Raw genomic sequence first — 26,373 nt, 5'->3', positions numbered from 1 at the left:
ATCTGTCAATCAACTGAGGGCTATGGCGGGAGGAGGAATGGCGCTTATCATTCTGGCATTAAAATGTAAAAATCTAAGAAGATAAGGATAAATTAGCGATTTCATGAATTAAAGTCTCACTCATTTTTTAAATTATATCCTATGACTTGAGCGAGTACGCTCAAGTTTACCTTCACTTTAATATAGCAATCCCATATTATTGACATAAGTTCCATTCCTAAGTATCATAATTTACTATGTAACAAATGTTCATAGTGCCAACTTATTTCTATAAATACTGATATTTTTGTAGCCATTCCGACTTATACTTGATAAAAAGTGACAGATTTATGGTTTGAAATTCTGTATTCCAATTCCCAAATGTGTATATTTACCTTATATAAATGCAGAATGAACATATTTTGAATATATAGCAATAATGCCAAGATACAGATTTTCCACTAATAAAAGTGGACACTGGAAGTCTGATCTCTAAATTCTACAATTATTCAAAACTATATTTTTGTGCATTCCATTGTCTTTTAGGTTTACATTATATAAAATTAATTGTATATTTAAAATGAATTAGGTCTCAATATTTGTACTGTTTCAAAAATTTTATTAATTTTATAATAAAACCAGAGAGTATTCTTAAACAAAAACATTTATATGAAAACTTGTAAACATGATTTTTTTGGGACATTTTCACAGGAATTTTGCAGACCTACAAGGAAGAAAGAAAAAGCAGCCAATGTGAAATAAAAAACATGGTCACTAATTCATATATAATAGTTGATGACTGCCTTATGGTTTGGTTGCAGGATTTGTTTACAAACTTGTGCAAATCTGTGTGTAATTAGCAATTTATATAATTTTGTCTAATTTATAATTAACATACTATAATGTCTAATGTTTATTTATATGGCATGATTTAGTGTAAAAGTAGGCTTTGCACACTAGTTTACATTTTTAATTAACTGGGAAAACAACTGTATTGTTAAAATGTGAACTAAGCATTCTTGAAATTGACAACCAATACGCTGTTGCCAAAATCAGAATTTTCAAGAGAAAAAGAAAAAGAAAATTACATTATCACTTATTCTCAGTCTCTATTGGCTGACCCTTACATTTTTGCAAATAATCAGTAGCATCTTTAACATTTTCAAAGGTTAAGATCTCTGTATTATTATATATCTTTAATTTAGCAAGGTAAATGAGAGTGGCTTGGACACCCAGATTTATTAATTGTGTACAGATCGGCATAATTTCCCTTCTTTTATTTAAGGTCTTATTAGTAAAGTTTTGAAATATTAAAATACGATCTTGACCAATCATAAATGGGTTGATATTCCTATTATGTCTCAAGATATTTACTTTATGCTGAAAATGTAATAGCTTAAAGGGACACTGAACCCAATTTTTTTCTTTTGGGATTCAGATAGAGCATGCAATTTTAAGCAACTTTCTAATTTACTCCTAGTGTCAAATTGTCTTCATTCTCTTGGTATCTTTTTTTGAAATGCAAGAATGTAAGTTTAGATGCCGGCCAATTTTTGGTGAACAACCTGGGTTGTTCTTGCTGATTGGTGGATACATTCATCCACCAATAAACATGTGCTTTCCATGGGTCTGAACCAAAAAAATAGCTTAGATGCCTTTTTCAAATAAAGAAAGCAAGAGAACGAAGACAAATTGATAATAGGAGTAAATTGGAAAGTTGCTTAAAATTGCACGCTCTATCTAAAAATATTTCTTAAAACTATTATTACCAATATCTTTTAAAGGAGAAGTAAATACAGTATATTTGCATAACAACAAGTGCATGATAAAAGGACAATGTAATAGCACTTAGGGGCTGATTTATCATGGCCCGAATGGGGCCGTATATCCCCTGTTTCCGCGCGAGCCTTCATGCTTGCCGGAAACAAGAGTTAAAGGGACACTGAACCCAAATTTTTTCTTTCGTGATTCAGATAGAGCATGCAATTTTAAGCAACCTTCTAATTTACTCCTTTTATCAAATTTTCTTCATTCTCTTGGTATCTTTATTTGAAATGCAACAATGTAAGTTTAGATGCCGGCCCATTTTTGGTGAACAACCTGGGTTGTTCTTGCTGATTGGTGGATAAATTCATCCACCAATAAATAAGTGCTTTCCAGGGTCCTAGAAAGTTGCTTAAAATTGCATGCTCTATCTGAATCATGAAAGAAAAAAATTGGGTTCAGTGTCCCTTTAAGAAGAAGCCGTCTTAAGACCGCTGCTCCTTAACTCGTACTCCTCCGAGGCAGTGGACATCAATCCGCCCGATCTCATACAATTGGGTTGATTGATACCCCCTGCTAACGGCTGCGAATCTGCAGGGGGCAGCATTGCACAAGCAGTTCACTAGAACTGCTTGTGCAATGATAAATCCCGACAGCGTATGCTGTCTGCATTTATCGATGTCTGGCGGACATGATACGCTACAGCAGATCATGTCCACCAGACACTTGATAAATCGGCCCCTTAGTCTGAACTTCAAATGAGTAGAAGATTTTTTTTCTGACAAATTTCTAATTGATGTCTATTTCAACTCCTCCTGTATCATGTGACAGCCATCAGCCAATCACAAATGCATATACGTATATTATATTAATTCTTGCACATGCTCAGTAGGAGCTGGTGACTCAAAAAGTGTATATATAAGACTGTGCACATTTTTTTAATGAAAGTAAATTGGAAAGTTGTTTAAAATTGCATGCTCTATCTGAATCATGAAAGTTTAATTTTGTCTTGAGTGTCCCTTTAAAGAGCCTATCATATGTACTCTCTGTCATTATACTACTTTTTCAATTTGTATACCCAGAGCCTGAGGAAGGGTTTCTGAAGCAAATCTCATTTGATCTTGATATTGGGATAGGTCTGGTAGACCTACAAATTCATGATAACATGAATTTTAAATTGTTGCGCTTTTATGTGAGTGACATTGTCATTGGTCATGTTGTCTAAGTCTTACACTCAGTTTTCTACTTCTTTCATTTTGTTAGCAAACTGTCTGACCTTCCCTGGTAAAGTGGCAAACTTTTTTCTTAAATTCTCAAATTGAGGTATAAATATCTCTGATATTTTATTATAGACGATAATTTTGAACATACAAATGAACATTGTGAGGTATATCTCCACTTATGTGCTTTCATTTTGAATGTCAATCAAGTGTTACCCCATAGACTCGAGATATAAATAACCCATGTCCAATAGTTACAATCAGCCTCGATAAAGCATCTATCAGTAAATAATAAGCACCGTTCTAAGTTTTATTTGATCAGAGAAACAATATTTATGTTGGCTAATGCATGTTTGATACGAATAACATGTAGTTTGTTTCCCTCTTGAAAATTACTTTGAAGCACAGCTGGGGTAAAGCTTGCGCACCGCTGTAAAAAATATTTAGCTTTTCGGCCCAGATCTTTTATGCAAGATAGTTTGCGCCACAATGGTGTCAAGGGGCTTTGCTGCTATGGGGTTTCCCAAATAGCGCTCCTACCCTGGAGGCTCGCATAAAGAAGTTACAGGGTTTACCTTATTTCTTTCTGCTCTAGCCTCAAACAGGGGTCCTAAGAGGTGGACTCTCCGCACTCCACACCAACAGATTATAGCACCTTCGGTACAGTGTTGTCAGCTGTCTTGTCCAACAAGCTTCTCCACGCACGGCTAGGTGACTCCACTAACTACGGAAATCTTCTCTATTAGAAAGTGTTTTCTAATGGCCTGGACTACTGTTACCAATACAAAATCATTAGAAAACTCTTCAAAAACTGTGTTTCTGATTAACTGGAATAACCTTAGATTTGAACACTGTGTAACCATATAAAGGGACTTTCTAGTAATATATACAACATTTTTAGGCAAACGTTAGTGTCTTTAACTGATTCAAGTTTTTATTAACATATAGCCCATCTACATTCATTCATTAGGCTTAAATATCTAGGTCTTTAATTTAAAATCTATGGCAGATTCTTGAATAATGTATAAAATATGTGGTGTAATATTTTAATGTATTGTTTATTTTATTAACATTTGTATTGTGCTCTCATAAAAATAAAAACATTAAAAGGTTCAGTAGTTCTAAAGTGGTTTTAGAGTCAATGTTGGTTTTGTTCAGAAACATAATTTTCCTAATATTATTGCTAATGATACAAAAGATGAGCAACTGAAACAATGCATGATTTTCTTTGTGAAGGTTATTTCTTTCTGTTTTTAGGGTATATTTTTATTTTTTAAAATATCAGACCTAATTTATTGACTAGGTTCGGTAGAATAACTTTGGAACTACAACACTACAAAGGTGTCACCTTCATGGAAGCTCCTATGGTGAACATTGCCCCAATATGAAAACCTTAAGCCTCAGAACAATTTAGTATTTTCATCTAATTTGCTTCATTTTGTATCATTATAAGCATACTTGAGTTAGACTCATGAGCAACAATGCTCTACTGTGAGCTAGCTGCTAATTAGTGGCTGCACATATATGCTTCTTGTCTTTGGTTCATCATATGTGCTCAGCTAGCTCCCACATTGCTGCTACTTCAACAAAGGATACCAAAATAATTAAACAATTTGGAAAATAGAAGTACATTGGAAAGTTGGTTAAAATTGTATGCTTTATCTGAATTATGAGGGACAAAATAGATTTTCATGCCCCTTAAGCAAATTAAAAAATATAAATCTCAGAAACCATTAACGCTCCTTTTTACCAAATTAGTTTTGTTTTTATCAGATTGTTTAATAGAACTTGAAAAATGTAAGCATCAAAAAATACGGATGGCTTAAATTTGTTGCATTGGGAGTAATGAGTGATGTCTCCCATTATATTTTTCTTTTAAGTAGAATTAGGCAAACAGTAATCCTTAGGATAAGAATGTGCAGTGTAAAGCTGAACAAATGAGTCTTTTGAAGCAATGTATGAATGGGGTATAGCACAGTAGTCACAGGCTCCTGTGTTCATCCACTGGCAACATGTGTGACTTTTGTGTATAAAAACAGGCTAGATTTTGATTGCTCCTATTAGTCATGTGCATAAACATGACCCAGAGTTTGTTAAATTAGGGTTTTTCTGGTTCGTGCAAGGGTTATGTCAACTACAAGGTGCAGTAGTGAAAACTGTGTAAACACCAGAGGTCACAGAAATAGAATTTGTGCAAAGAAACTTGGATATCCATATAATTGGTTGCAGCATTACAGCAGACTCATTCACAGTCTTTCAGAGCATGAAGGTAACGTAAAACTACTCACTGCACTAAAATTATTCAAAAGTAATTTTCTAAAAAGATGAGTATTTCAGTATTTAATGTTTTGTTCCAATTTGAATAGAAAATGCTTTACATAATATACTATTTATATTGTGTTAGGTAAATAGTTGGAGTGCATTTCTAGTTCCCCAAAGGAAGTATGAAGCACAGTTTGATCTGTAACTGAGACCTGTGGAAAGGAATAGAAACTGCAGCAGACATCTGTAGGAAGAAATCATTGGCTTAGCTCTCTAGAGGCAGTTCTAGGGGGGAAACCCCAATCATTGTTGTATTACCCACTATTCTCAAAGGTTTCAACAGCCATAGGTTTGAAGGCAGACACTGCTTACAAGTCATTTGGTCTAGCAGGACAAGGAAAGAGGTAAACTAAGGCAAAAGTTTATTTAAATAAACCTTGATCTTTAGTTTTGTGTCAATGTCTTTTAAATTCCTTCAATTTCAAACTCTTGATCAACCTCTGCTGCTCTCCCATTAAGACTGAGCTATCTCATTTAATTTAGCAGGAACCTTCCCTGACGGTTACTGTAATATTTAGAAAAGTGATCTAGAAAATATTTATTTGATTCCACCCATAAAGGACTATTAAAGGGACACTCAGGTTAAATCAAATTTTCATGATTCAGATACAGAGTGTAATTTTAAACAACTTTCCAATTTACTTCCATTAAAAAAAATGTGCACAGTCTTTTATATTTACAATTTTTGAGTCACCAGATCCTACTGAGCATGTGCAAGAATTCACAGACTATACGTATATGCATTTGTGATTGGCTGATTGCTATCACATGGTACAAGGGGAGTGGAAATATACATAACTTTCAAATTTGTTATAAAAAAATCTACTACTCATTTGAAGTTCAGACTAAGTGCTATTGCATTGTCTTGTTATCTTGCATTTGTTGATTATGCAAATCAAATGTGTTGACTGGTCCTTTAAGAGGCCAGGATTACTTTGCGGGGAGTAGATTGGTTACCAGGGTTAAAGTGACTGGTCCATTAACAGCCTGACAGGGGGAGATTTAACGGTGTCCTGCAGGCCGAGGCTTGGATATTCCATGGACATGTAATTGTAGATGATCTGGGGTGCATGTATATATACTGTACAATTTAGCATTGTGACTGAGCTTTTCTATAATTTACATCATGATTGATTGGCACTAGTGATGAGGGGACTACAAGCATTTTTTTTTAGCAAGTAGCCTATGTGAGCTATAGCAAATGAGGCAAGGTACACATGCTAAAGAAGGTTAAAGGGTTAATCACTGGAATATGGCGGATTTGCTTATCTTTACAAAATGGCTTTTATGTTGCTAAACATTGCGTAAACCATTTGAGTAAATTGATATGAAACAGTGCTCCTTTAGTAAAAAAAAAAACAGAATGTTAAATGAAAGTAACAAAAAAAGAAACTGATTGTGTTAAAAAACACCAAACAACTATCTTTGTTTTTTGCAAAATGAGCACTGAAAAATTATCAGTGTAGCTCATGCTTACAGCTAAATAAGCTGAAAACTTCTGAGAATGGGCAGAAACTGACATCCTGTCTCTCTACCATTCACTGAAAAGTAAAGCAGGTCATGTTACTCTAGAAGACTTATGTCATCATGCTAGATATGCCTTCCTTTAGAGACCCCAGCACCCTTTTAGGGCTGTAACACAAAGCAATGGACCCTGCACAAATAAAGTAAATAAAAAGAAAAGAAATAAAAGGTAAAATTATTTTAATGATGAATAACAAATATAACAATGATTTCTATTAAATACAAGCCACTGCTTAGTGTGTTTGTTTATTATAACAATGAATGAAAACAACTTCCAGGACTGTCATAAAGCTCACTGGTTGGCAGAAGTAAGACCCACTTTGCACCTTAAAGAGACAGTAAACCCCCACACATTGTTATATATAATGTAAAATAATGCATAATACAACAGCTCTGCAATATACTTCATTTTGCCATTTTTCAGTAATTTAAGTCTTTTGAAAATTGTAGTTTTCCTGGTTAAAGAATCCACAGTGTGCATGGCAGGCTTCACAAGCCCAACCCTGCCACATATCTGTCCCTAACTCGTGTTCACAGAAATCTGTAAAACAAAGCATGTTTTGCTAACATAATGACTGTGGCTATCCATGAATTCTCCAGATTTGAGTCTTGATTGGCTTCTGAAAATAAGGCCGGGCAGGTGGTGGGGGGAGTTTGGATATGGAAAACAACTGCAGCAAATAGAGTGTTAATGTATTCAACAATATGTGCATACTCACTTATGTTAATTTATTGCACAACTGCAGAAAAAATTGCTATTAAAGCTATTTCTATCTTTAGTGTCCAAATACAGCACCCCCATCCAAATAATTTCCCTAGCCTACTCCAGTCAAAGCTCTACTATTTCCACCAAACATTGGAGAAGACTTATGTCTAGTTTCCAGCACCATCAACAATACTCTCTAAGCCTGAGATTCACTCAAGTGTATATTTAGACCCTTGTTCTTATCCCCAAAAATTGGTCCCATTGCATTTTTACCATTAGTGCCTTTAACCTATTAAAAAATAACAGGGGCCTAAAAGGATTTGATGTCATAATCCTATGCATAGATAGCATTATATGTATTGATTCTGATTTATTTTCTGCATTTTTTTTAATTCTTTTTACAACCTTAATAAAAATTATAAAAATAAAAAAAAAGAATTATAGAAGAATTGAACAAGATTTGGAGATTTGAGCTACCACTAAGGCAAGTCTCCTACAACAGAATGAGTCTTAACATCAAAAAATGAAGGATCTAGAAAACCACAGTAGGAGAAAAACTTGTTAGTAATAGGCCTTCCAGAATAGATAAACAAACAGGGACTATTGAGTTTTGCTGAAAAAACTCTCCACTTAAATTTTAGGTGTCCAAAATATGAAAAGGTAATTTGAAGTGGAAAGAGCTCATAGACTGTGATTTCTTCAAAGATCCCAAGGAAAGTAACCTAGACCATGTCCAGCAATTATAAAATACCTAAGCTTTCAAGCAAAGACAGAGATAATGCAAGCATATAGAAAGATGGAAAATCTCTTCTTTGAAGACAAGAAAATGTACTTGTATCAACATTACTCTGCAGAAGAAGCCAGGAAAAGAAGACTCTTCTCCCCTATTGGTTCAAGTCTGGTAAAAGATAGAAGACAGTTCACATTACTATTTCCAGCAAAACTAAGGCTGAATGTTGGAGAAGACTTTATGAAACTGGAAACACCTGAAAAAGCTATGAACATTTTAAACACTGAAAAATAGTACTCAGTAGTATGGTTCTACTGCAAGTGTTAGAGAGATATAATCCTATATTTTCAATGGGACTTGCATAGCGCCGGTATTACGAGTCTGACCAAAAGTGAGCGGTAGACCCTCTCTTGTCAAGCCTGGTACTGCATTTTAAAGTCAGTAGTTAAGAGTTTTACACTACAACGCCGTAGCATAAAACTCTTAACTAAAGTGCTAAAAAGTAAACTAACACCCATAAACTACCTATTAACCCCTAAACCGAGGCCCTCCCACATCGCAAACACTAAAATAAATATTTTATCCCCTAATCTGCTGAACCGGACATCGCCGCCACTATAATAAACATATTAACCCCTAATCTGTCATCCCTAACATCACCACCACCTACCTACATTTATTAACCCCTAATCTGCCGCCCCCAACGTCGCTGCCACTATATTAAATGTATTAACCCCTAAACCTAAGTCTAACCATAACCCTAACACCCCCTAACTTAAATATAATTACAATAAATCTAAATAAAATTAATACAATTAACTAAATAATTCCTATTTAAAACTAAATACTTACCTGTAAAATAAACCCAAAGCTAGCTACAATTTAACTAATAGTTACATTGTAGCTAGCTTAGGGTTTATTTTTATTTTACAGGCAACTTTGTATTTATTTTAACTAGGTACAATAGTTATTAAATAGTTATTAACTATTTAATAACTACATAGTTAAAATAAAGACAAATTTACCTGTAAAATAAAACCTAACCTAAGTTACAATTACAACACTACACTATAATTAAATTAATTGCCTAAATTAAATACAATTAAATAAAATTATCTAAAGTACGAACCCCCCCCCACTAAATTACAGAAAATAATAAAGAAATTACAAGATTTTTAAACTAATTACACCTACTCTAATCCACCTAACAAAATAAAAAAGCCCCCAAAATAAAAAAAAGCCTTACCCTACACTAAATTACAAATAGCCCTTAAAAGGGCCTTTTGCTGGGCATTGCCCCAAAGTAATCAGCTCTTTTACCTGTAAAAAAAAATTACAATTCCCCCCCAACATTAAAACCCACCACCCACACAACCAACCCTACTGTTAAACCCACCCAATCCCCCCTTAAAAAAACCTAACACTAACCCCTTGAAGATCACCCTACCGGGAGACGTCTTCACCCGACCGGGCAGAAGTGGACCTCCAGACGGGCAGAAGTCTTCATACAACCGGGCAGAAGTGGTCCTCCAGACGGGCAGAAGTCTTCATCCAGACGGCATCTTCTATCTTCATCCATCCAGCACGGAGCGTGTCCATCTTCAAGACATCCGACGCAGAGCATCCTCTTCATCCGACGGCCGACGACTGAATGAAGGTTCCTTTAAATGACGTCATCCAAGATGGCATCCCTTCAATTCCGATTGACTGATAGAATTCTATCAGCCAATCGGAATTAAGGTAGAAAAAATCCTATTGGCTGATGCAATCAGCCAATAGGATTGAACTTCAACCCTATTGGCTGATTGGATCAGCCAATAGGATTGAGCTGGCATTCTATTGGCTGTTCCAATCAGCCAATAGAATGCCAGTTCAATCCTATTGGCTGATCCAATCAGCCAATAGGATTTTTTTCTACCTTAATTCTGATTGGCTGATAGAATTATCAATCAATCCATCAACCAATCAGCCAATCGGAATTGAAAGGATGCCATCTTGGATGACGTCATTTAAAGGATCCTTCATTCAGTCGTCAGCCGTCGGATGAAGAGGATGCTCCGCGTCGGATGTCTTGAAGATGGACCCGTTCCGCGCCGGATGGATGAAGATAGAAGATGCCATCTGGATGAAGACTTCTGCCTGTCTGGAGGACCATTTCTGCCCTGTTAGATGAAGACTTCTGCCCGTCTGGAGGTCCACTTCTGCCCGGTTGGGTGAAGACGTCTCCCGGTAGGGTGATCTTCAAGGGGTTAGTGTTAGGTTTTTTTTTAGGGGGGATTGGGTTGGGTTTAGAGTAGGGTTGGTTGTGTGGGTGGTGGGTTTTAATGTTGGGGGGGATTGTAATTTTTTTTACAGGTAAAAGAGCTGATTACTTTGGGGCAATGCCCCGCAAAAGGCCCTTTTAAGGGCTATTTGTAATTTAGTGTAGGGTAGGGCTTTTTTTTTATTTTGGGGGGCTTTTTTATTTTGTTAGGGGGATTAGAGTAGGTGTAATTAGTTTAAAAATCTTGTAATTTCTTTATTATTTTCTGTAATTTAGTGTGTTTTTTTTGTACTTTAGATAATTTTATTTAATTGTAATTAATTGTATTTAATTTAGGTAATTAATTTAATTGTAGTGTAGTGTTAGGTGTAATTGTAACTTAGGTTAGGTTTTATTTTACAGGTAAATTTGTCTTTATTTTAACTAGGTAGTTATTAAATAGTTAATAACTATTTAATAACTATTGTACCTAGTTAAAATAAATACAAAGTTGCCTGTAAAATGAAAATAAACCATAAGCTAGCTACAATGTAATTATTATTTATATTGTAGCTAGCTTAGGGTTTTTTTTATAGGTAAGTATTTAGTTTTAAATAGGAATAATTTAGTTACTTGTAGTAATTTTATTTAGATTTATTTTAATTATATTTAAGTTAGGGGGTGTTAGGGTTAGACTTAGGTTTAGGGGTTAATTACTTTATTATAGTGGCGGCGATGTTGGGGGCGGCAGATTAGTGGTTAATAAATGTAGGTAGGCGGCGGCGACATTTTGGGCGGCAGAGTAGGGGTTAATAAATATAATGTATGTGTCGGCGATTTTGGGGGCGGCAGATTAGGGGTTCATAAGTATAATGTAGGTTGCGGAGGTGTCCGAAGCGGCAGATTAGGGGGTTAATAATATAATGCAGGTGTCGGCAATGTCAGGGGCGGCAGATTAGGGGTTAATAAGTGTAAGATTAGGGGTGTTTAGACTCAGGGTTCATGTTAGGGTGTTACGTGTAGACATAACTCAGTTGGGGCTGAGTTAGGAGCTTTACGCTGCTTTTTTGCAGGTGTTAGGTTTTTTTCAGCCGGGTCTCCCCCATTGATTCCTATGGGGAAATCATGCACAAGCACGTTTTACCAGCTCACTGCTAACGTAAGCAGCGCTGGTATTGAGGTGAGATGTGGAGCTAAATTTAGCTCTACGCTCACTTTTTTGCGGCTAATGCCGGGTTTGTAAAAACCCAAAATACCAGCATTGTCTGCAAGTGAGCGGTGAGCATAAACTGCTCGTTAGCACCGCAAATGCCTTTAACACAAAATTCGTAATCAAGGCGTAAGTTTTGCGGTAGCAATTAGTGCTCCGAAGATTAACCAGAGATTAGATCTCTGGTTAATTTTCTAAAAATGCCACAAATGCGCTCAAAAAACAGCACTGAAAACTGCCTTTACATTGCGGTCTATGGGAACTGTGTGTTCCCATAGACCACAATGTAAATATATATGTATAAGACTATATACATATATAGTCATATATACATATATATTTATGTGTTAATATGTGTATATAGGAGCCTATGGCTCTCATGAGTGCATTGCGATTTGCTTGTAATACCAGTACACATTATCACATACTGGTATTACAAAGTGGAGAGCTAATATCGCTTGCACGCAAGCGATATTTAGCGCTCCACTTGTAATCTAGCCCATAATGTGCCTTTAAAAACATTATTCTATTGGGGGATTTTAATTTTACTCCTGATTAATTTCTTGATAGGAAAAGAAAGCTTGTATGAAGAGATAGGAAAAATTATAAAAAAAAGTCCAGATAAGTTATGAAAAACAATTGTTTGACTTATTTCTTTAATTCTATAGTATTAGTTGATATTTGGAGAACAAATCCTTTTGATGCGTTAGATTAAACCTGTCACTCAAAAACTCATGACTCTCTATCAAGAATAGATTGCATTTTAATATCTGAAACTCTAGTAAAAAAAGTAATCGATACTAAGATGGGAGAATTCACATTATCAAACCATTCCCCAGTATATTTGGAAATAAGAAAAAGCAATCAGTTTAAAGGGGTAGTAAACACCAAAAATGTTATTGTTTAAAAAGATAGATAATCCCTTTATTTACTATTCCCCAGTTTTGCATAACCAACACAGTTATAATAATACACGTTTTACCTCTGTGATTACCTTGTATCTATGCTTCTGCAAACTGCCCCCTTATTTCATTTCTTTTGACAGACTTGCTATTTTAGCCAATTAGTGCTCACTCTTAGGAGCTTCACGTGCGTGAACTCAATGTTATCTATATGAAACACATGAACTAACTTTCAAAATGTTTTTAGATTAGAGGCGGCCTTCAAGGTCTAAGAAATTAGCACATGAACCTCCTAGGTTTAGCTTTCAACTAAGAATACCAAGAGAACAAAGCAAAATTGGTGATAATAGTAAATTGGAAAGTTGTTTAAAATTACATGCCCAGGTGCCCTATTTCAATCATGAAAGTTTTTTTTTTTTACTTGACTGTCCCTTTAAGATTAATAGGTTCTTGTTTACAAAATATCTCTACAAATCACAATCCTTTAAACATTTGTGGAAGAAAAGTGGGAAGAGTATGTTTATACTAATTTTGGTCATATAAATGAGATTGAACTATTCTGACATATTGCTAAAGTGGTAATAAAAGCACATATTACCTTGCATATAATCAAACAAAGACAAAGAAAACAAATAAAGGATAGGGAACTAACAGAGGAGTTAATGGATCAACATTTACGGTATAGACAAAACCCATCTGTACAGAATTTTAAAAGCTATATAAAAGTAAAGAAAGAAAGAGGCATTTTTTTAATGCAGCAAGCAGAAATAGAGATATGTAAGTTTGCAGGTAAAATGCATATATCTGTCAAATTGCTAGGCTCGTTAATGAAAATCCAAAAAAATAGAAGTCCTATTTCAACTATTAGAACTCAAGAGAACATTGTTCACAATAAAGAACAGAATAAGGAGATATTCAGAAGTGACTATCAAAAACGATATACAGCACAAAAAATAAATGAAGGGGATGAAGTAGAATTTTGGAAAGATATAAAATTACCTCAATTAACAAAAGAATAATTAGATAATTTAAATAAATCGGTCTCTAACATTGAAGTTACTAAAACTATAAAATCTATGACATTGGGTAAAGCTCCAGGCAGAGGCGTAACTAGAAACCACAGGGCCCAGGTGCAAGAATCTAAAAAACTAAACTTTTAGCGAATAGGTTAAAAAAAAAAAATTGCAATTTTAAGCAACTTTCTATTTTACTCCTATTATCAATTTTTATTTGTTCTCTTGCTATCTTTATTTGAAAAAGAAGACATATAAGCTATTTGTTTGGTTCAGAACCCTGGAAAGCACTTGTTCATTGGTGGATGAATTTATCCACCAATCAGCAAGAACAACCCAGGTTGTTCACCAAAAAATGGGCCGGCATCTAAACTTACATTCTTGCATTTCAAATCAAGATACCAAGAGAATGAACAAAAATTGATAACAGGAATAAATTAGAAAGTTGCTTAAAATTACATGCTCTATCTGAATCATGAAAGAAAAATTTTGGGTTCACTGTCCCGTTAATACAATCAGATCAATCAGGCTTTATCTCAGGAAGAAACTTGGTTAAAGGTGTCAGAAAAATACTGCAAGTTATTGCCAATGAAGCTTTTATGGCGATAAGATCAAAAGCCATGGGCCAGAGGCTTTTTTTCCTATAAATAGATGCGGAGAAAGCCTTCCACTGAGTGGAATGGCTATGTCTTTTTGATACATTGGAGGAATTTAATTTTATATATAATTTTATATAGGTATAGATATATACAGATATATAAAAATACATAGAACATATTCTGCTATGTGCAGAACATTGGAATGTGAAATATTTACAGTATATACATAGTTAAACATATCTATATACATACAAATACATCTTTAGCAATGTATATACTTTGGTGGCTTTTTTTTCTGACACGAGATCTCATATCTTTGAACCCTTATAACTTATTTGTGCAATATTTTTTTTAAAAAATAACTTTTATTAGATGGTGTTATTATGAGTGTAACTGTACTTTGTAATTTAATTTTTATGTGTTTTGTGACACTTTTTATTTTCGGAAAACAGTTTAACCACAGCTCTAAGATCACGGTAAGTATTTTGCTCAACTTGTAATATCAGTGTGATTAAAAAAAATTGTGCTGCAATCAGTAATACCAGCACATGTAAATGCACATTGCCTGGAAACCAAGAGCTCACTAGAGCCATTTCCATAGGCTTCAATGGGAGCCTCATTTTCATGCCGATAGTGCAGCTCAGGGGGCAAATCACGCAGCAATACATAAATATACAGTATATGTATATGGTTATATACATATATATGTATGTGTTTATATGTGTATATACACATAGTAACACATACATATATATGTATAGAAGCATATATATTTATAGTGAAAACACAGGCCCCCATTGACCTCCATGTAAAGGCACTTAAGGTGCCATTTCTTTTTCACCCCACATCCTCTCACTTTAACCCCTTATAACTGCTTCATGCAGTTTTTATTAAAAAAATAAAGATGCTCATATTTTTATTTAATGTTATTCTACTGTCCTCTTTATTTGGGGGGCAATTGGGGCAACTTTTTTCATTAACCAGAGATCTGATCTCTGGTTAATAATTTCTAGCGCAAAGTGAAACCAAGAGCTTGCGGTCAAATTAATTCCTAACAAAATCTATCAGGGATAAAATTACTCTTTTAAAGCTGAACATAATCTTGCTAGATACTAATTTCAAGCCAAGGAGTAAAAAAATGAGAACAGTGAACAAGTGCTTGGTAAGCACGAAACATGTCTGCTGCATGAGGAGCGCAACTTTACTCCCTTTTGATGTGTATTATTTTAATGTAAGTCTTGGTCAGTTTGTGCTGTGCTTTAGCTGGACTGTACTTTGCCTTTCTGCTGTTTTTATGCATGAAGAATAAAGTTGGAACTTTTTATCTTACACCGGTATTGGAACTACTCTTTGTATTTTGGATTACCTGTTTATCTGGCGTATAGGACGGATACGCCGCTGTTCTTTTACTGGCTCATGTGACTCATACGTCATCCCCACTCTCCTGTGTGCCGAATACCGGAAGTACTATCATATGCGGTGAGGGCAAGAAAGAGCGCACTGCTCGTTTGTTTGTTTGTTTCTACTTTTTTCCAGTCATGTGACTGCTATTGAAAAGCATTGAGAAGCAGTGCATTTATTAAAATAGCCAGTAGGTGGAGCTGTCCGCTTGTGTTGCAGCAAAGCCAAGCAAGCTGAAATTAATCAGTTTAACCAGACCTGAGCTATCGAGCAGATTTCAAAGGAACAAGATCTTCCTGTCTGTAAATCAGTCCAGATTGGAATGCATAGAAAGAATTGTTTGCAGACAAATGCAAGTGAAGTCTGTGTTGTGTGATTATTTTATTAGGTTTATAATGCTGTTTAGCAAATGTTTTTGTTCATTTAACTTAGTTTAATTATATATTCTGTGTTGTGTGATTATTTCATTAGGTTTATAATGCTGTTTAGCATTTAAAGTCTTAATATCAAAGCTTTAAAAATAATGTATTAGGTGTTACTTATGCCAATTTTGAGAGGGTCCTGGAACCTATCTCCCTCACTTCCCATTGACTTACATTATAAAGCTGGGTTTCAATTTACAACAATTTCGATTTACAACCATTCCTTCTGGAACCTAACCCCGGCGTAAACTGAGGGCTACCTGTACTGTAAATTATAAAAAACCGGCAAGCAGCATTTTTTTCTACATTTACTGCTATATGTTTTCTGGGCTCTTTTTCCTTTTACAGCCTCATGCCTATTTTACAAACACATCCACTCATTCATATTTTACCTTGCATGTTCCGTTTTTATAGACCCTTCTCTCCTCACCTGCCCTTCCCTACCTTAGCTTCTATGAACTACTTTTCCTTCTAAAATCTTTGTCACTAAACTGCACCACCTCACAAAAATATGCTACTCCAAATCTTCCTCCCACCTACTCTCTACTCTCCAGACACTTCTCCTAATCCTGGAGCATCCTTCATATCCACCCTTGCAGAAATTTTAACAAAAGAAATATACATGACCTCATTATATGAGCACATGCTCAGTTGGAACTGGTGACTCAAAAAGTGTAAATATAAAAAAATGTGCTCATTTTGTTAATGGAAGTAAATTGGAAAGTTGTTTAAATTGCGTGCTCTCTCTGAATTATGAAAGTTTAATTTTGACTTGAGTGTCTTTTTAATTTCTGTTAATTACAGTGAACTTTAAATATATAATAATATTTTATTACATTTTAGCATTCCCTTACCATTTAAGGTTTAATTGGGATTTTAAAATGTTGCACATAGAAGAAAAAAAAACACATTTCAACATAAAAAACAAACAAATAAAATTGATTTGTCATGTTTAAAGGTATCTGAGTGGAAAGGGCTCCAAAGTACAACCCCTATTCCGAAAAAGTTGGGACAGTATGGAAAATGCAAAAAAAAACCCCCAAAAAGAGTAATTTGAAAATTTAATTCACCCTGTACTATATTGAAAACACATTATTAACACATTATTTGATGTTTTACTTTGTGAATTTAATGTATTTTTGAAGATATACACTCATTTAAATTCCGATGACTGCAACACATTCCAAAAAAGTTGGGACAGGGGCAATTTAGGACTAATAGCGATGTGACAAGTTGAAATAAGAAGGTGATGTGAAACAGGTAAGGCAATAGTTTAATCATAGTATATAAGGAGCCTCCAAAAAAAGGCCTAGTCCTTCAAGAGAAAGGATGGGCAGAGGCTCGCCAATCTGCCAACAGATGTGTCAGGAAATAATACAACACTTTGAGAACAACATTCCCCATACAAATCATTAGGAATTTGGGCATTTCACCTTCTACAGTGCACAATATAATTAAAAGATTCAATGAATTCAGTCAAATCTCAGTGCGTAAAGAGCAAGGCGAAAATCACTTCTGAATGCGTGTGATCTCCGATCCCTCAGACGTCACTGTCTCGGTCTGTAATGGATATCCTAACATGTGCTTGGGAATACCCTAATGGGTAACCCTTTGTCAGTCAACACCATTCACCACTGCATCCACAGAATCAAGTTAAGGCTTAACTATGCAAAGCAGAAGCCATACATCAACACTGTCCAGAAGCACCATGACTTATCTGTGCTTGGTCTCATCTGAGATGGACATTAGCACAGTGAAATCATGTTTTGTGGTCCAGCGAGTCAAATGCAGAAAGATATGTATACATTTTGAAACAATATATGCTGCCATTCAGACGTTGTCTCTTCCAGGGACATCCCTGCATTTTCCAGCAGGACAATGTTAAACCACATTCTGCCCAGATTACAAGTGCATGGTTGCGTAAGCAGAGAGTGCGGGTGCTAGCATGGCTTGCCTGCAGTCCTGACCTGTCTTCGTTTGAGAAAGTGTGGCGCATTATGAAGCACAAAATAAGGCAACAAAGGCCCCGTACAGTTCCTCAGCAGAAGACATACATAATGGATAAATTGGTGAAAATTCTGCTTGCTAAACTTAACCAACTGGTGTCTTCAGTGACCAAATGTGTCTTCAATGCTTCTATTACAGTGTTATGCCGGCCCACTGGGATAACTTTTTTTATGACAATTCCAATGAACATCCAATCAGTGTGTGTGTGTCATATGACACTCTTGAAGTCCAGCCCTTTGAAAGACTGTGTAGAGAGTGGGTCAAAAGAGGAAATTAACGGGGGTGGAGGAAGAGAAGCTACCAAGTAGGATTATAAATCTTTTAATAATATATATATATATATATATATATATATATATATATATATATATATATATATATACATACTGTATTTATACATACACTTTAAAATTATAATAATGTGGTTTTGCTTGTACACCAATATATTTTTCATTGCAACATTTTTAAAGTCTGACATTTACCATCACTCAGTATAGTAGAATTACACAATTAACAAGTGCATAATAGAAATACAATACAATAACACCTACTCTGAATTTCTCCCATTTTCTGTCCCCTTGTATCATGTGACAGATATCATCCAATCACAGACTAGTATATGTATACCCTGTGAGCTTGTGCACATGATCCATAGGATCTTGTTCCCCAGAAAGTGTGCAAAATTTGATAATGAAAGTAAATTGGAAACTGCATCTTCTTTCTGAATCATAAAAGTTTGTTTTGAATTGAGTGTCCCTTTAAGCTTTTTTTGCGATTTGTATATAAATAGTCTTGAACAAGCAGCAATTTGTGGTTTAAAAATTCACTAAATATGCCTAGTATATATACAGGAACAAAATAAGTATACTGTATCATTTCTATCCAGGACATTCTACTATTAGCATAAGCTAAACCATAACAAATTATTTAATGTGAATGCTAGCTAATCATTACAGTTAAAGCATTTATTGACATTAATACATGTATTGAAGTATAAACTAATCATTTGTTTAAATACATTCAATTAGTTGGCTTTACATTTTTGAGTCTCCACCTCCCAGTCTTTCCCTAATGACATCATTTCTCTGAATGTGCTTCCTTCATAATTTCTAAAGCTCTATGCTTGCTCTTTATTTATATGAACCTGGCCTTGTAATAAAACAAATGTTAGCTTTCTGTGTTAAAATTAAATCTGAGTAGTTCCCTACTATTTCCATAATATCATTAAATAAATGACAGACAGACCAATTATGAGGAAGCCTCCGAACCGGCATAAAAACATCTTGAGAAGTCACTTTTTGTGAGTGTTGCTTACAGATGCAATATCAACATCAATATATATATATATATATACTGTGTATATATATATATATATATATATATATATATATATATATATATATATATATATATATAAACTTGGAAGTGTGTATGCACTCTCACCATCCGTGTCATCTGCCAGGGTGCTATGGCGTGGTGTATAAAGATTCAAATGGAATAAGCACTCTCTGGTCTTCAGTCAACAGTGTCAATATTTTTCAATATTTCTTTATTTCAAACTTATATATACAGGTATACAGGTATACAGGTATATATATATATATATATATATATATATATATATATATATATATATATATATATATATATATATATATATATATATATATATATAGCAAGATCCAATAGGATATGGAGTCCTTAAATCCAACTTAATAGGCAACGACCAGGGTGCTATTCAATTGAAATTGAAATAGAGTCTCCATAACAGCACTCACTGGATTTTGAGGATAAAAAATTACTTTTATTGAAAAAACATAGTTAAAAAAGGGGGAAATCCATGATATTTCGATGCCTAACTGGCATCTTTATCAACTGTTCCCAGTTCTTAGGTTAGAGGTACCAAAACATGATACCCCAAATACTTCCTAGTATATATCTTGATTTGCACTGTTGACAGCAGTTATCTATATCAAGTGCATATAAGTGACAATATATTTATATATCTTATTTGATTTTTGTGAAAATAATTCACAAAAGTCATAAAAAGCAATAATATTAAAGACTTTTTTGAATATAAAAGTGCAAAAAGAAAATGCTAATGTGTTATGGACCTTTATTACTTGCATATAAATGTGTGTTTAACCCCTGAAAATGGGTTAAATGCATAGTTAAAGTCAGCTCCAGAGCAGCAACGCACTACTGGGACCTAGCTGAGCATATCTGGTGAGCCAGTGTTAAGAGGCATATGTGTATAGCCACCAATCACCAGCTAGCTCACAGTAGTGCATTGCTGCTTCTTATCCTACCTAGGAATGCTTTTAAACAATGGAAGCCAAGAGAACAAAGTATTTTTATATAATAGAAGTAAACTGAAAAGTCTCTTAAAATTGCAGGCTTTGAAACCCAGGGTCACTCACGACGTTGCTGCCTACATCCACTCAGCTCCATTAAATATTAATGAAGCGACTAATAATCAAAGCCTGGTCTCTAATATTTTGGATGCTCTCTCCCCTAAATTTGATGTTCTTAGATCTGAAATTAAACAGGATATTGTGTCACTAACCCAGGAAACCAGACAATTCTCCAAGAGACTACAAGAAGTGGAGCACAGGGTATCGGATCTAGAGGATTTAACAATAGTACATAGCTCTAAACTTGAGACGTCAGACAGAAGTATTCAAAAAATACAATAAAGACTAGAGGACCTAGAAAACCACTCTAGAAGAAACAACATAAGAATCGTAGGCCTGCCAGAAGAAAAACAATATGAAAACTTATGTATTTTTGTATCAGATACGCTAACTAAAGCTCTTAAAATCCCTTCCACTTATCAGCAGATTATAGTTGAAAGAGCCCATAGGATAGGAGCACCCCGAACGGACAATAAAGGCAGTAGCAGGCCCAGACCTGTAATAGCAAAGCTGCTAAATTATCAGGACAAAGTTATCTTACTTCAATACAATCGTAGAAAGCAACCTCTTACTATTGATGGGGTAACAATCCTTCTGTTTCAAGATTTTTCCGCTGAAACAGCTGTAAAAAGGAGGGAATTGGCCCCTGTATGTTCAAAGTTTATACAATACGGGTACTGAGCAACTATAATTTACCCTTCCAAGCTTAAAGTAATTGTAAAGGAGAGAGCACACTTTTTTTTTTTTTTTTTGAATAATTTTTATTCGAGGGTTGTTACAAGGCATACATAGTAATACAAAACAAAGAAAACACATGAAATTAAGAAATACATCATAGTACCACATATTTCTAGTATACACTACATAATCTAGACAAGAGGTACAGACATATAGCTGATATGCCAGATGATCCTTACGCCTCCTTGATGTCACTCGAGGTCTCTTTTGGGCCTCAAAAGAAAATATCCACACTATAGGAGGTCAAATTAAATAAAGGAGACCACTTTCAGGTCTCAGATGACAACCCTCATTTTTTAATCTTTAAGAGAAATGTTCATTGGACCCCCTTTTTATATGGAATTTAAAATAAAGCGTACCCCCACAGAGATGGGGAGATGATGGGGGGTATATCACCAGGGCCTCTCTGAGACCCAGTGCATTAGTATTATTTAATATAAACTACGGGACTTCCGGCGGAAGTGGAGCTCTCACGACATGCTGCTCCAACTTCAGCGTTCACTGAGGGCGGAAAGAACACTATCCACGAGTGAGACCGCCATTTGGCTGTACCTAACAGCAGCTTGTAGGCACTATTCTGGGGGATCTATCCCAGACCTCAGCCAAAGTCAGTAAGCGGATACGCTACTGCCCGTGCAAGGGACACAGACCGGGGAACGCCTGAAAGGAGGAAAGACACGCCAGCCAGCCAAGGGTACTATTGCGATACCTGCCTCCATCTGAACTTACCGCTGGGAGAACGCCCAGACACCTCAGGAAGAAGGAATCCTGTGCCCTCCTGGTAGGGCGTAACAGGTCAGCGACGCTGGGACCAGAGCTGTAACCAGTGGGTCGGGGAGGCACGGATGCGGAGGGATCCGTGTGTGCCACTCCTTCCGGGCTGCACTGCTTTTGGGTCCGTACCGGCTCTTCATTGACGGCAGGGTAGACGCAGCACAGCGCTCCAGAGGCGTTACTCCTGCAGAGGTACCAAATAGCTGAAGGACTTCGGCACAACAGAAACCACATCGGAGCTTGGTATAGGTATCGTATGAGATAATACACCCTCACCCGGCACAGGCGATCTTCCCTTTGCACTAGCATGTCTTATTTTATAAAGTGGAACTGAGCTATACGGATCTAGCTGAGAGTTATCCTTTGGGTCTTCTCCCCTACTTAGTGCGATTAAAGTTTGCACACACTTTGCTTGTTATATCTAAGGACACGGGGAGAGACGGAGCAAAAGTCTGAAAGAAAGAGAAAATAACTTTTTTGGGGGAAATTTTTTTTAGAGAAGGACAAAAATAACTCTTCCTCATGGACTCCCCTTTAAATTTTCCTATCTGGCTGATTTGTTTTTCTGAAAGAGCCTAGAGGAGGGAAGGAAAACCTTTGTTATCTTAACTGAACATGATATTTGAAATAGTATTTGAACTGAGTTAAAAAAAAAAAAAAAAAGAAGCTGGGGACTGGAATATACAACTGGTTCACTTTCCAGTGTGGCATCAGGATGATCCCTAATTTTTTTTATGTGTTTCCAATGTTCACAGGGATGTGTCTCTATTTAAAGGGACAAAAAATTTAATAGAACTGCCAACCAGTAGATATATACTCATAAGGGTATAATTCTACACTGCTTTGCCCAAGTTCTCTGTTTGGTTCTTTTGATTGTTTTTTGAGTGCTATTTGTCTTTCTTCCCTTTCTATATCTTACCCTGTACCAGCATCCATTAGTCCTAGTAGTTACAGTGATATACTGCTTATGCTGCTGTGTGTTTTGTATGTTATGCTGAGTAGCCCTTATGGTATTTTTCATTGTGCAGGCACTATTTACATGATTCAGATTCAATTCTGAGCTCTCACTACTAATTTAAACACCAGTTCCTCCAAGGGAGGAAAGGAAAAAAAAAAAAAAAGGGGGAACACTTTCAAGAGCAACAGTTTCTAGCTGATTGATCAGTTAATAAGTTTACACCTTTACACTAATTTCACGATACTTATCACTCTAACTACACATTCCCCGTTGTTCACATTAGTCTGTTCACCTAGTAAGCAGAAGTAATCTGCTAGACACACACAGTTTTGAATCCATATAATTTACTTTTTTTTTCTCTTCTTTGTGCTTTTCTTTTTTTGTTTTTTGTTTTATTATTTCACGGTACTATACACGGTTAGGTTATTTTTGTTTTTAATCTCACATGGAAAAATCCTGCACACAACACCCTTCCAAAATGCCTGCCAAGTCCAGGGAAAATAAAAATAATAAGGGAGCTGATTTGAGTTCTGACTCTTGTGAAACGTTATCTTTATCTATTGATAATCAGACATTACTGTTACAGATGAGTAATCTTTTTTCACCGCAGTTTGACATAATTAAGAAGGAGCTGAATGGTATATCTAGTGAACTTAATACTCTTAATCAGGAAGTTAAACAATTTGCCACCAGGATAGCGGAAGTGGAGGATAGGATATCTGTTCTGGAGGATATGGTTAATAAGCAAGAAAATATGTTAGTAAAACAACAGTCCATAATTCAGAATATGGAAGCCCGTCTGGAGGATCAAGAGGATCGCTCCAGGCATAATAATATTAGAATCTTAGGTATACCCGAAACTTCAGATTATGAAAACCTGAATTTACCTCCCTAACGCTGCCTCAAGCCCTAGGGTTTCCTCCACACGTTTTACCACTATCTATCGAAAGGGCACATAGAATAGGACCAAAAAAAAATCTCCGAAAATGGTCTAGTAAGAAATAGGACATGTATATTTAAACTGCTTAAGTTTCAAGATAAAGTGGAAATTTTGAGATTGTACAGAAAATTTGATACTTTTACTATTAACGATAAAAAGTTATGTTATTCCAAGACTTCTCTAATGAGACTGTTCTAAAAAGAAAAGCTATGTTCCCCATATGTACGATTATGATAAATAAAGGTATTAAAGCACGTATGATATATCCCGCTAAGATTATAGTGGAGGATAATGGTAACAAACTGGTTTTTACTGAGCCCCATAAAGCAAGAGAATATATTGACTCCAGGGGTTAACTAAGAGAGATTGTAACTCTCAAAGTATAGGTACCATCATATATATATTGTGATGGCGTTGATGTTTTTGATTGAGTATACATATTATTTTTTCTTCCCCTTTTTTTTTTATTTTTTATTATCTCCTCTCTCCGCTCTCTACCCCAATCTTGGTTCCACATCTTGGATAGATAGATACATAGATGGATCTTTCCATATTATTCATAGATAGTGATTGCTGGTAGAATGAAAGGTATCAATAATGGCCTTTTCCCAGGTAATTGTTTTTAAAGTAAGGATAAAATTCAGTAATAGGTCTAAATATCATGTTATCAAAAAATGTCATTTTAATTCTGTATTATGGCTGATTTAAAAGAAAATTTTAAAATTCTTCTTGGAATGTGGGGGGTATCACCGACCCAATGAAGCGCAAATTAATAATTAAGACATTAGGTCGTCAGGAACCTAGTGTAGCATTTCTACAAGAAACTTATTTAAGGGATAATGAGATATCTAAATTAAGAACTAGATGGATAGGTGAAGTAATCGCCTCACCATGTAGTAGAAGGAGATTAGGGGTTGCAATCCTTTTAAATAAAAATCTAACGTATCAGATAATACAGACGGAATTAGATCCTGAGACCAGGTATATTATATTACAAATACGAGTAAAAGGGATAAAATTTGTTTTTTGCAACGTATATGTGCCAAATGTCTTTTCTAAAAATTTCTGGGAAGAGTTAAAGAGTAAATTGTTACCATTTGTATTAGATAATTTGGTGATAGGTGGTGACTTTAACCTTTCATTTTGTCCTGAGCTTGATAGACTCTCAAAAAAGAATATAGTAGTATATAATAAACAAGCTAAATTCATGAGAAAATTTTTCCATCAGCTTAAAATTATCGATGTGTGGAGACTTCAGAATCCAGATCAGTGTGTTTATTCGTGTGAATCTAAAAAGCATAGGACATTTTCAAGAATAGATTATATTTTAATTGCCGAATCTCTTTCGTTGCAAAAGATGAAGGCCACGATAGAGGACATAACGATATCTGACCACGAGATTGTCTCACTGTCATTTCAGCCTTTAATGAATCAAGTAAAAGGGAATTTTACTATTGCTTTCCCGCGTTATTTGTATAATAATATTAGATTTGCCTTATGGTTAAAACAGAAATGGAAAGATTATTGTACTCTTAACATTTCCTACTATTCAAAAATCGAAATTTTCTGGGAAGCCTCCAAAGCTTATTTAAGAGGAGAAATAAAGGCCTATCTGTGTAAAAAAAACCGTAAAGATAATCTAAGAGAAAATCAATTGGTTAATCAAGTTAGAAATAGTTATAAAACATTTCTTGGGGATCCATCTAATGTCCATTGGGAGAGTTATTCCAGGGCCAGACAAGAAAGGGACATTTTCCTTAAACAGAAATCTTTGGAAGAAGAGATAAAATTAAATCTTCGTTTTAAGGGACACTATGGTTATTCAGCTAAGCTTCTCGCTAAAATAGTCAAAGGTAGAAAAAAGAAGAACTATATTTTAGCTATTAGGGATAATGATAAAAGATACACGGAAGGGACAGATATTAGTAAGATATTATTCGGGTATTATCAAAAATTATATACAAAGTGTAGTAATCATTCTCAGAATCAAGAAAAATTCTGGTCACAAATAGATATCCCCAGAGTCTCACAGGATTTTTTGGAGAAACTTAATGCCCCTATATCCATGGAAGAGATAGGTAAAGCAATTGAAAAAGCTAAGCTAAATAAAGCTGCTGGGCCAGATTGTCTACCTGTAGAATACTACAAAATATTGGCAGAAGAGATCAAACCCACCTTAGAAAAACTATATAATAGTTATTTTATAAATAGTAATCCACCGTCAGAATATTTTGCGGCTGCTAATATATCTCTAATTCTTAAAAAGGGTAAAGATGCGGAGGATCCAGCCTCATACAGACCAATCTCCGTACTTAATGCGGATTACAAAATATTGTCCTCTATTTTAGCATCTAGATTAATGTTAGGTCTTGATGAAGTTATACACCCAGACCAGACGGGGTTTATGGTCTCAAGAAATGTATCTAAAAATATTCGGAGAGTGATAACCTTATTAGACTATATGTGGAATATAAGACAAAAGATGGGTAGACAATTTAAACATGACAG

Source organism: Bombina bombina, chromosome 5 (genome assembly GCF_027579735.1).
Source record: "Bombina bombina isolate aBomBom1 chromosome 5, aBomBom1.pri, whole genome shotgun sequence".
Lineage (NCBI taxonomy): Eukaryota > Metazoa > Chordata > Amphibia > Anura > Bombinatoridae > Bombina > Bombina bombina.
This window is presented reverse-complemented; position numbering follows the sequence as displayed.